Source organism: Camellia sinensis, chromosome 3, assembly GCF_055761805.1.
Source record: "Camellia sinensis isolate YWXY chromosome 3, ASM5576180v1, whole genome shotgun sequence".
In the NCBI taxonomy this organism is placed as follows: domain Eukaryota; kingdom Viridiplantae; phylum Streptophyta; class Magnoliopsida; order Ericales; family Theaceae; genus Camellia; species Camellia sinensis.
Genome location: NC_138963.1, coordinates 121,463,222 through 121,475,769, shown reverse-complemented (window position 1 = coordinate 121,475,769; position 12,548 = coordinate 121,463,222).

Below are 12,548 nucleotides of genomic sequence, written 5' to 3'. Positions count from 1 at the left end.
TGTTCTCACTCCTACTCAACATAATGAAATTTTAAATGCTATTAAAACTGAAATTGATCCGACCACTAATACTGCTGTTCACCACGAAGATGCAGTTTATACTTTAGTCCAAACTATTATATATCATTTTATTGGAACAGACACCGTTAGCAGTGATCGTAGTCGTGAACTCCTCCAGAATCTTCGATGTCCTTCCTAAACCCATTTTTGATGGTATAAAGATGTGTTCTTAATGAAAGTTATGCAGCGCCCTAACGCTAACAGTGAACATTGGAAAGCCAAATTTATTGATGGTCTTCCTATCTTTTTTGCTGAAAAGGTCCCGAAAAAACTTCGGGATCACCATAATCGTATGGCTATTCCTTATGATCAGTACATCTATGGCCAACTCATTGGCGTAATTTTAGAAGGTCTTTCTTTGTGTAATGACCTTAAACTTCAATATCAAATGAAAAAATAGAATCTTACTGGTAAACAAGAGTTAGGTGAATTTTGTGATCAATTTGCCTATGACACCAAGATCCAGTATCATCAAAAACTAGAAAATCTTATCACAAAAAGTCTTCCAAACAGTATCGTAAACATTATAAAAAATCTCACAGTGTTCCTTCTCACCAGAAAAAGTTTTCCCCTCCAACCAGGAAATCGACTGCTTTTTCTCCCCTCCAACCAGGAAATCGACTGCTAAAAAGACCACATCTAAGAAAGATGTTAAATGTTATAAATGCGGCACCACCGGTCATTATGCTAATCGTTGTAGATCCAAATTAAAAAAGGAAATCAATGAAATGTCTTTGGATCCTATTATAACTCAATAGTTATTACAGACGTTATCAGAAGAAGAATCCAACACTAGCTTGGAGTCAAATGGACTTGCTGAGCTCTACTCACCATCTACCTCTAGTGATGAGACAGAAACACCAAAACCTAATTGTTCTTGTTCTACAAATCTACATCAGTTTTCTGAAGTAAATTATTGGAAATCTGTTGTTGAACTGAATGATTTGGACCTTGGGGGTCCTAGTATTCATGTTTTAATTATCAGAAATCCATTCTAGATCTTGTTAAGCAAATTACGGATCCAGAAATGAAACCAAAATTTTTAGAAATTTGTTATCAACAATAGAAAGCTAGTACTAAACCTTCTTTAATTCCTATTCAATCTTATAGCATGAAGGATGTTTTGAATAGAATACAGTCTTTACTTATTATTGAAAAACCAGTCACTATTCAAGACTTAAAAATGGAAATTAATATCTTAAAGACGGAAATTAGGCACCTTCAAAATGCCAACCAAGCTATACGAGCTAATATACATCAGCTTCAAATTGCACAACAAAAAAATAAAGGCATTACTCCAGAAACTTTTGAAAATAAGGATAACCAGTATTTGATGCTTGTCAATTAGGTTACATTTCAGAAATGGTATATTTGTATTACTTTTGTTATTCAACCTGATTTTATTATCAATGATGCCGTCACCCTTGTTGATAGTGGTGCTAACATGAATTGTATACATGAGGGATTAATTCCAACTAGATATTTTCAAAAAACTACCCAGCCACTTACTAGTGCTAGTGGTAATTCTATGCATATCAAGTATAAAATACGTGAAGCTCTTATCGGTAACCAGGGCATTTGTTTATCTACCTCTTTTGTTCTCATTAGAAATATGTCTCCAACTATTATTTTGGGAGCACCATTTTTATGTCTTTTAATACCTATCACCAAGATTGATCTTATTGGCATTCATACAACTATCAGTAATAAACCGCTTATTTTTTAATTTATAATAGAACCCTATACAAAAGAGCTAGATCAAATCTGTGATTTGGTTACTTTTAAAGAAAAACAATTTGATTTTCTTCAAACCAAAATTCATTTTCTTACAACTGAACAACGGTTACAACAACCTTTTTTACAGAATAAAATCAAGCTTATTGAAAAAGAATTTCATACCAAAATTTGTAGTGATCTTCCAAATGCTTTTTGGGAAAGAAAAAACACATTGTTTCTTTTCCCTATGAACCCGATTTTGATGAAAAATTCATCCCAACCAAAGCTCACCATAGTCAAATGAGAAAAGACTACCTTGAACTTTGCTAAACAGAAATACTTCTCTCCTTCATAAAAAATTAATCAGAATTAGCCACTCACCTTGGAGTTGTACCGTATTTGATGTTAATAAAAATGCAGCAATAGAAAGAGGTGTGCCAAGATTGGTTATCAATTATAAACCTCTTAATGATGCTTTGAAATGGATTAGATATTGGAGAGTACAAATGCTTTGAAAAAGATCTTTTAGGCCGTTTATAGGATGCTATAATTTTCTCTAAATTTCATCTTAAATCAGGGTATTGGAGAGTACAAATTATAGACTAGGATCGTTATAAAACTGCTATTACAATATCCTTTGGGCATTTTGAATGGAATGCTATGCCTTTTGGTTTGAAAAACGCTCCTTCAGAATTCAACCATATCATGAACGACATTTATACTCCTTATACAGAATTTGTTATCTGTTATATAGATGATGTTCTTATTTTCTCATCTTCTATTGATTAGCATATTAAACATCTTAATATCTTTAAGCATATTATTATCAGAAATGGTTTAGTTATTTCTATACCAAAATGAAACTTTTTCAGACAACAATACGATTTTTGGGTCATAACATTCATAATGGAAGTATTATACCCATTAATCGCAGTATAGAGTTTGCATCTAAATTTACGGATGAAATCAAAGGTAAAACTCAATTACAGAGATTCCTTGGTAATCTAAATTATATTGGAGATTACTATCATCAGTTATCCCAAGATGTATCTATTCTTTACACCAGATTACAGAAAAATCCTCCTCCTTGATCTGTGGAACATACCCAAGCAATACAGAAAATTAAGGCTAAAGTCAAGCAACTTCCTTGCCTTCATCTTCCAAATCCATCATGCAAGAAAATTGTTGAAACAGATGCTTCTAACCAGGGTTACAGTGGTATTTTGAAACAAGTTAACCCTACCACTTCAACAGAAGAACTTTTACGTTTTCACTCTGGTAGTTGGAAATGACCTGCTTTAAATTATCCAACTATTAAATAGGAATGCTTAGCCTATCCACGTTATTTGAGCCCACATATCATATGGATGATGATCAAACCTCTTTCATTGAACAAAACAACAACATATGACAAATAAAATCAAAAAACAATAATTAATTAGAAACATAGAACTAGAGAGAAAGAACTCACTTTGATCAGTTGATCATCTTCCAGAGAAACACTTTTAAGACTGTACTCCTTCATGTCCCACACACGGTGTTCACTCCATTCTCTATTGATATAATTGAAACTTTGCTTGCGTCCAGTAAGCCTTCCTTCATTGTCATGAATAGGCTTGCCTCTCTCGAGTCCCTTCCACGTACCCTTCCCCACCATGCGATCAATCCTTTTTCCATTCCCATTCTTCTTCTTCAACTCCGTAAAATAATAATACAACTTTTATTTGGCTCTCATTTTGCTGAATATCTTTGACAGTTCTTGATCGTCGTAGAGATTGCATTCATTCACTAAACCCCCTACCAGTAATGGCTATCCATTGGCCTTTGCTCTCAAATAATGAAGAACAAGTTCTTTGTCCGCTGGTACAAATTTGTATCCTATTGTAATCTTGGTTGCCATTGCTAATTTTTCTTGAGAAATAAATTAGTCGAAAAAAGTAATAAAAAGACCAAAGATTTTTTTTATTTTTTTCTCTTTTCTTGGGAAATACTAGGAATTAGAGAGATTATATTATGGAAATAATATGAGAAAGTAAAGTGAGAAGAGAGTAATATATTGGCCTTTGAGAGTCAGCCGACTATGTTTTTGAAGTCAGGTAGTGTTTGGTTTTAGATGAATTTCTTTCTTCAGTAATAAGTCTGCTTACATTACAAGCAAAATAATAATAAATTGCATTTTGTAAAATGGTTAATCTTTTTTTTTTTTTTTTGCTTTTCGTTTCTTGGGAAATACTAAGAATTTGAGAGAGATTATATTATGGAAACAATATGAGAAAGTAAAGTGAGAAGAGAGTAATATATAGGGCTTTGAGACTCAGCCGACTATGTTTTTGAAGTCAGGTAGTGTTTGGTTTTAGATGAATTTCTTTCTTCAGTAATAAGTTTACTTACATTACAAGCAAAATAATGATTGATTTAATTATTATCAAATGCTATCTTCCATGCATGCACTTTGTTTCCTATTTTAGTTTCTCTAAAAATCATTGCCACCCAATCATTTGACAACTTGCAGTAAATTACGTAACTGTCAAATCTTAGTTATTTTTATTATGATATACCAACTAATTTCTCAAATAACGAGGCTAGGCTAAGCACATCTCTCAACGATTTAAAAGGTAACATGTCCGAATGCAATCCTTGCTATTAGACTACCTCGACGTGACTTGGGTGACGTCCCACTTCTCCTAACATTATTCTACCCTTTTTTGGCACAAATCTAGGAATATAAATACACATAATACAAGTATATAATAAACAAATTATGACATATATGGCCTCATGTTTTACTGTTGAGGTGGAGGCCTAACGGCGGCTGCCCACACACAGATATGTTCCTGTATTTGTTGTTGGATTCTGGTTATTTGTTTTTCACAGAATTCTACATATTGGGTAGCCCACGGCTGAAGATACGGATCTTGAAGAGCTCTTAAATAATTATTATGACTTGTAATATAATATTCTAAAACATTTAATAAATCTACATGTATATTAACAGAGGGCATGCATTAAAGAAAGAAATACTTACACTCACAATCTTTAGAGTAACTTAGTTCTTCAACACTTAATTTCTATATTGGAGAAATGTTTACAATATGAGAGAGACCTCACAAGTACTTCTTAAAATCTAAATACTTTCTAAAAAAACTCTGCCTAAATAAGGGTGAGGTCCTTCCCTTTTATAATACTGAAAGGAAAATGATAAGATAAGGTTGAGGATAGATGGCGTGTCCTGGATGGTTGGAGTCGATCTTCCTTATCCTCAAGCTGAGTTGATATTTTAGGATTCAGCATCCTTATCTTTAATCTTTTGATAGTTGACTGGTTGGCAGAAAATATCTGTTTTTCTGAAAGTTGATATACTAGTTTTTGTTTGTTTATGCCGACGGTTTTGCGGGTGGGGGACAAAGCCTATCAAGCTTTGCCTTTACTTGTTTTATCTTTTTCTTTGTCTATTTTATCGGCAATCATATTGGTAAGTGAATCTCAAAAATCACCAAAATTGGTTTCGTCATCTTCTGGTACTTGTGATTCTCTGGCTAAAACGGCAAATTCATTTTCATCCTAGTCAGGATCTTCATGATCTTGGCTACTACAAACAGATTTTATGGAGGTATCATCACTAGAAATAGTTTGGAGAAACTGTTCTTTCATGAAATCCATACTTTTAATAATTAATTCTGTTTCTGACAAATTAGGATATTTTTGTCGTAATTCTGTTTGGATTTGTAAAAAATGGATTTTCAGTAACTGGTTGGCTGGAAATATTTTTTGGAATAGCATCCCAACAGGCTTGAGAATGTGCCTTTATTTTTGGACGGTTTCTAGTAGAGTAGGGTTCATACCCTTATCCCACCATCTCACAAGGAAAACACTTTTGAGACATGGGATCTTATTCTGATAATCACACTGAAAGTCCCATTTCCAAATCCATGGAATACCAAAACGAATTGTGAAATGGACCAAGGATTTTGTAATATAGATATCCTTATTTACTGGTAGATGGGAACATGCAATATGCCATTCATTATAGGCTTCCCTGATTGGTACTGGTAGGACTTCTAATTGTAACCCAAATTTATCCCACCAACGAGGAACCAAGAAGGGACATCATTTTTAAAAACATTAGAGCAGATGCGGATAAACCAAGAATGGTTGTTAATGGGATTCTAGTAGTAAAAGGTTTGAGTAAACGCATCGATATGGTCCAAATAACTATATCGGGTTTCTCGGTTGCGGATGTCAAGTTGGCGAGTGGTATGTGGATGGATACCCCATGTGGTAATGGTCATAATGTTTCTGATAGTGATTTTGCTATACTGAATAGGGCTAGTTGTTTTGGAAGGATCATGCAAAGTGTGCTTGATCTCAGCAACAGCAGTTTTAATAAGTATCTGTACATAGACATAATAATACTGGTCAAAATACGGAGGAAATTGTTGCGTGGTAAGATACCGACACTTAATTTCCCATGGATTGAACATCCATTGTTCATCTGCAGGTTCAATATAGAGGACTGTTTCCTTGGTGATACTGTTTGTTGTATACTGTTCTTCGGGTTGAGGAGAATATCCTTAACCGTTTGACTGGATTCACCTTTATTGTTAGAGGCTTGGAGCCTTGGAAATTTTGTTTGGTAGGGATTAGATCCTCGACCATGGCCTCAACAGCCCTGACCTCTCCTGGTCATGAGTTTGCTAGGCCCTGCAAGTATTCACAGGTTAGAAAGTCTGGTAAAGAATTCTGGTAACCTTTAATATATTCAATGTCAAAGTCAAATACTGATAAAATACATTGCCAAGTACCAAATTTTTATTTAGACGCTAAATTTAACACATCTTTTTGAAAAATCTGTTTAGTTGCCGAAAAATCAACTCGAATAAGGAAATGTTGACAAAGCAGATCATCCTGGAATTTTAAAACACATTTAACAATGGCTAAACATTCTTGTATTATTATCATTTAGAGAAATACCAAACTCTTCAATCGGTATTATGATAATAATACATTTCTGTATTATTATTATGCCAATATGAACCACAATTGCATACAGATCATATTTCAGCTCCACCTATAGGTTTAAAAAAAAGAATGAGAGGAGGTTAGTAACCTGTTCACATAACAAAAGAACAAACAAAGATAATGGAACAAGTGCATTTTTTTCCCAGTTAAAAGAAATATTTGAACCCCACAGATCCCACCCATCAAAGTATTTTTACAACAGGACCAGAAAGTAAATTTACTAAAAACATATAAAGCCAAAAATAAGTTACTAATACAGGGAAACAAAAAACGGTTAAACAATCTATTAGTATTTTTATGTTCTTTTGTTTCCCTGTATTAGTGTCAAAAAGAAGGTATGGGACAAATATTGCCAGATGGTAAGTTAAGTTAAGTTTTAATAGATTAAATGATTACTAAAACATTATTTAATATAGTCCAATTAATTTAATAAAAAACTAGTATCGATCTGACCATGTTACTCTCTTCTCATAATTTTATATAATTATTCGAATATTAGTAACTGTTCTTAGCCTCATAAAACTTCACATGTCCTTCCTTTTAAAAAATTGTAATAAATGCACATAAGAAATCAATCTCTTGTCTCTAACAAAATTTAATTGTTTTTAGCAAAGGTTTTTCTAGTTTACTATTATCTCACACTATTTATGTAGACTATATTTCTTATTTATTAGAAGGTTTTTAAATACGTAATAACCAATATTGTTGACTGGATTTCAGATAAGATTTTGAAGACGAATACATGTGGCATTAAAATTCGAAAGGATACAAATAGGCTTTCCAAAAACTTTGGGGCTACTAAATTTAATTTGGAGGTCATTACATGCTATACAATATTTTTTGGAAGATTGAACATATAAAAATAAGTTCTATTATATTTGTTTTTAAAAAATTTAGATGATCTAAAAGTCTAGGAGATCTCAAAGACCGCTTGAGTTTACTTTAAATGATAATAATTATCATAATACAGGAATGACAATAATACCGGTTGAAGAGTTCGGTATTTCTGTAAATGATAATAATACAGGAATGTTTAGCCATTGTAAAATGTGTTTTAAAATTCCGGGATGATCTTGAGAATTTCAACATATCATGAATGACATTTTTACTCCTTATATAGAATTTGTTATTTGTTATATAGATGATGTTCTTATTTCTCATCTTCTATTGATCAGCATATTAAACATCTTAATATCTTTAAGCATATTATTATTAGAAATGGTTTAGTTATTTCTGCACCAAAAATGAAACTTTTTCGGACAACAGTATGATTTTTGGGTCATAACATTCATAATGGAAGTATTATACCCATTAATCGCAGTATAGAGTTTGCATCTAAATTTCCGGATGAAATCAAAGATAAAACTCAATTACAGAGATTCCTTGGTAGTCTAAATTATATTGGAGATTACTATCATCAGTTATCCCATGATGTATCTATTCTTTACACCAAATTACAGAAAAATCCTCCTCCTTGGTCTGTGCAACATACCCAAGCAGTACAAAAAATTAAGGCTAAAGTTAAGCAACTTCCTTGCCTTCATCTTCCTAATCCATCATGGAAGAAAATTGTTGAAACAAATGCTTCTAACCAGGGTTACGGTGGTATTTTGAAACAAGTTAACCCTACCACTTCAACAGAAGAACTTTTACATTTTCACTCTGGTAGTCGGAAAGGACCTGCTTTAAATTACCCAACTATTAAATAGGAATGCTTAGCCTATCCCCGTTATTTGAGCCCACATATCATATGGATGATGATCAAACCTCTTTCATTCAACAAAACAAAGACATATGACAAATAAAATCAAAAAACAATAATTAATCAGAAACATAGAACTAGAGAGAAAGAACTCACTTTGATCAGTTGATCATCTTCCAGAGAAACACCTTCAAGACTGTACTCCTTCATGTCCCACACACTATGTTCACTCCATTCTCTATTGATATAATTGAAACTTTGCTTGCGTCCAGTAAGCCTTCCTTCATTGTCATGAATAGGCTTGCCTCTCTCGAGTCCTTTCGCGTACCCTTCCCCACCATGCGATCAATCCTTTTTCCTTTCCCATTCTTTTTCTTCAACTCCGTAAAATAATAATACAACTTTGATTTGGTTCTCATTTTACTAAATTTCTTCAACAGTTCTTGATCGTCGTAGAGATTGCATTCATTCACTAAACCCTCTACCAGTAATGGCTATCCTTTGGCCTTTGCTCTCAAATAATGAAGAACAAGTTCTTTGTCCGTTGGTATAAATTTGTATCCTATTGTAATCTTGGTTGCCATTGCAAATTTTTCTTGAGAAATAAATTAGTCGAAAAAAGTAACAGAAAGACCAAAGATTTTTTTATTTTTTTTCTCTTTTCTTGGGAAATACTAAGAATTTGAGAGAGATTATATTATGGAAACAATATGAGAAAGTAAAGTGAGAAGAGAGTAATATATCGGGCTTTGAGAATCAGCCGACTATGTTTTTGAAGTCAGGTAGTGTTTGGTTTTAGATGAATTTCTTTCTTCAGTAATAAGTTTGCTTACATTACAAGCAAAAGAATAATAATTTGCATTTTGTAAACTAGGTTAATCTTTTTTTTTTCTTTTTTTTTCTTGGGAAATACTAAGAATTTGAGAGAGATTATATTATGGAAACAATATGAGAAAGTAAAGTGAGAAGAGAGTAATATATAGGGCTTTGAGACTCAGCCGACTATGTTTTTCAAGTCAGGTAGTGTTTGGTTTTAGATGAATTTCTTTCTTCAGTAATAAGTTTGCTTACATTACAAGCAAAATAATAATAATTTACATTTTGTAAACTAGGTTAATCTTTTTTTTTTCTTTTTTTTTCTTGGGAAATACTAAGAATTTGAGAGAGATTATATTATGGAAACAATATGAGAAAGTAAAGTGAGAAGAGAGTAATATATAGGGCTTTGAGACTCAGCCGACTATGTTTTTGAAGTCAGGTAGTGTTTGGCTTTAGATGAATTTCTTTCTTCAGTAATAAGTTTGCTTACATTACAAGCAAAATAATAATAATTTGCATTTTGTAAACTAGGTTAATCTTTTTTTTTTCTTTTTTTTTCTTGGGAAATACTAAGAATTTGAGAGAGATTATATTATGGAAACAATATGAGAAAGTAAAGTGAGAAGAGAGTAATATATAGGGCTTTGAGACTCAGCTGACTATGTTTTTGAAGTCAGGTAGTGTTTGGTTTTAGATGAATTTCTTTCTTCAGTAATAAGTTTGCTTACATTACAAGCAAAATAATAATAATTTGTATTTTGTAAACTAGGTTAATCTTTTTTTTTTCTTTTTTTTTCTTGGGAAATACTAAGAATTTGAGAGAGATTATATTATGGAAACAATATGAGAAAGTAAAGTGAGAAGAGAGTAATATATAGGGCTTTGAGACTCAGCCGACTATGTTTTTGAAGTCAGGTAGTGTTTGGTTTTAGATGAATTTCTTTCTTCAGTAATAAGTTTGCTTACATTACAAGCAAAATAATAATAATTTGCATTTTGTAAACTAGGTTAATCTTTTTTTTTTCTTTTTTTTTCTTGGGAAATACTAAGAATTTGAGAGAGGTTATATTATGGAAACAATATGAGAAAGTAAAGTGAGAAGAGAGTAATATATAGGGCTTTGAGACTCAGCCGACTATGTTTTTGAAGTCAGGTAGTGTTTGGTTTTAGATGAATTTCTTTCTTCAGTAATAAGTTTGCTTACATTACAAGCAAAATAATAATAATTTGTATTTTGTAAACTTGGTTAATCAAATGCTATCTTCTGTTGATAAATGAATATAGGATTGATTTAATTATTATCAAATGCTATCTTCTATGCATGCACTTTGTTTCCTATTTTAGTTTCTCTAAAAATCATTGCCATCCAATCATTTGACAACTTGCAGTAAATCATGTAACTGTCGAATCTTAGTTATTTTTATTATGCTATACCAACTAATTTCTCAAATAACGAGGCTAGGCTAAGCACGTCTCTCAACGATTTAAAAGGTAACATGTCCAAATGCAATCCTTGTTGTTGGACTACCTCGACGTGACTTGGGTGACGTCCCACTTCTCCTAACATTATTCTACCCTTTTTTGGCACAAATCTAGGAATATAAATACACATAATACAAGTATATAATAAACAAATTATGACATATATGGCCTCATGTTTTACTGTTGAGGTGGAGGCCTAACGGCGGCTGCCCATGCACAGATATGTTCCTGTAGTTGTTGTTGGATTCTGGTTATTTGTTGTTCACAGAATTCTACATATTGGGTAGCCCACGGCTGAAGATACGGATCTTGAAGAGCTCTTAAATAATTATTACGACTTGTAATATAAAATTCTAAAACATTTAATAAATCTACAAGTATATCAACAGAGGGCATGCATTAAAGAAAGAAATACTTACAATCACAATCTGTAGAGTAACTTAGTTCTTCAACACTTAATTTATATATTGGAGAAATGTTTACAAGATGAGAGAGACCTCACAAGTACTTCTTAAAATCTAAATACTTTCTAAAAAAACTCTGCCTAAATAAGGGTGAGGTCCTTCCCTTTTATAATACTGAAAGGAAAATGATAAGATAAGGTTGAGGATAGATGGCGTGTCCTGGATGGTTGGAGTCGATCTTCCTTATCCTCAAGTTGAGTTGATATTATTAGGATTCAGCATCCTTATCTTTAATCTTTTGATAGTTGACTGGTTGGCAGAAAATATCTGCTTTTCTGAAAGTTGATATACTAGTTTTTGTTTGTTTATGCCGACGGTTTTGCGGGTGGGGGACAAAGCCTATCAAGCTTTGCCTTTACTTGTTTTATCTTTTTCTTTGTCTATTTTATCGGCAATCATATTGGTAAGTGAATCTCAAAAATCACCAAAATTGGTTTCGTCATCTTCTGGTACTTGTGATTCTCGGGCTAAAACGGCAAATTCATTTTCATCCTAGTCAGGATCTTCATGATCTTGGCTACTACAAACAGATTTTATGGAGGTATCATCACTAGAAATAGTTTGGAGAAACTGTTCTTTCATGAAATCCATACTTTTAATAATTAATTCTGTTTCTGACAAATTAGGATATTTTTGTCGTAATTCTGTTTGGATTTGTAAAAAACGGATTTTCAGTAACTGGTTGGCTGGAAATATTTTTTGGAATAGCATCCCAACAGGCTTGAGAATGTGCCTTTATTTTTGGACGGTTTCTAGTAGAGTAGGGTTCATACCCTTATCCCACCATCTCACAAATAAAACCCTTTTGAGACATAGGATCTTATTATGATAATCACACTGAAAGTCCCATTTCCAAATCCATGGAATACCAAAACGAATTGTGAAATTGGCCAAGGATTTTTTAATATAGATATCCTTATTTACTGGTAGATGGGAATATGCAATATGCCATTCATTATAGGCTTCCCTAATTGGTACTGGTAGGACTTCTAATTGTAACCCAAATTTATCCCACCAAACGAGGAACCAAGAAGGGACATCATATTTAAGAACATCAGAGTAGATGCGGATAAACCAAGAATGCTTGTTAATGGGATTCTAGTAGTAAAAGGTTTGAGTAAACGCATCGATATGGTCCAAATAACTATACCGGGTTTCTCGGTTGCGGATGTCAAGTTGGCGAGTGGTATGTGGATGGATACCCCATGTGGTAATGGTCATAATGTTTCTGATAGTGATTTTGCTATACTGAATAGGGCTAGTTGTTTTGGAAGGATCATGCAAAG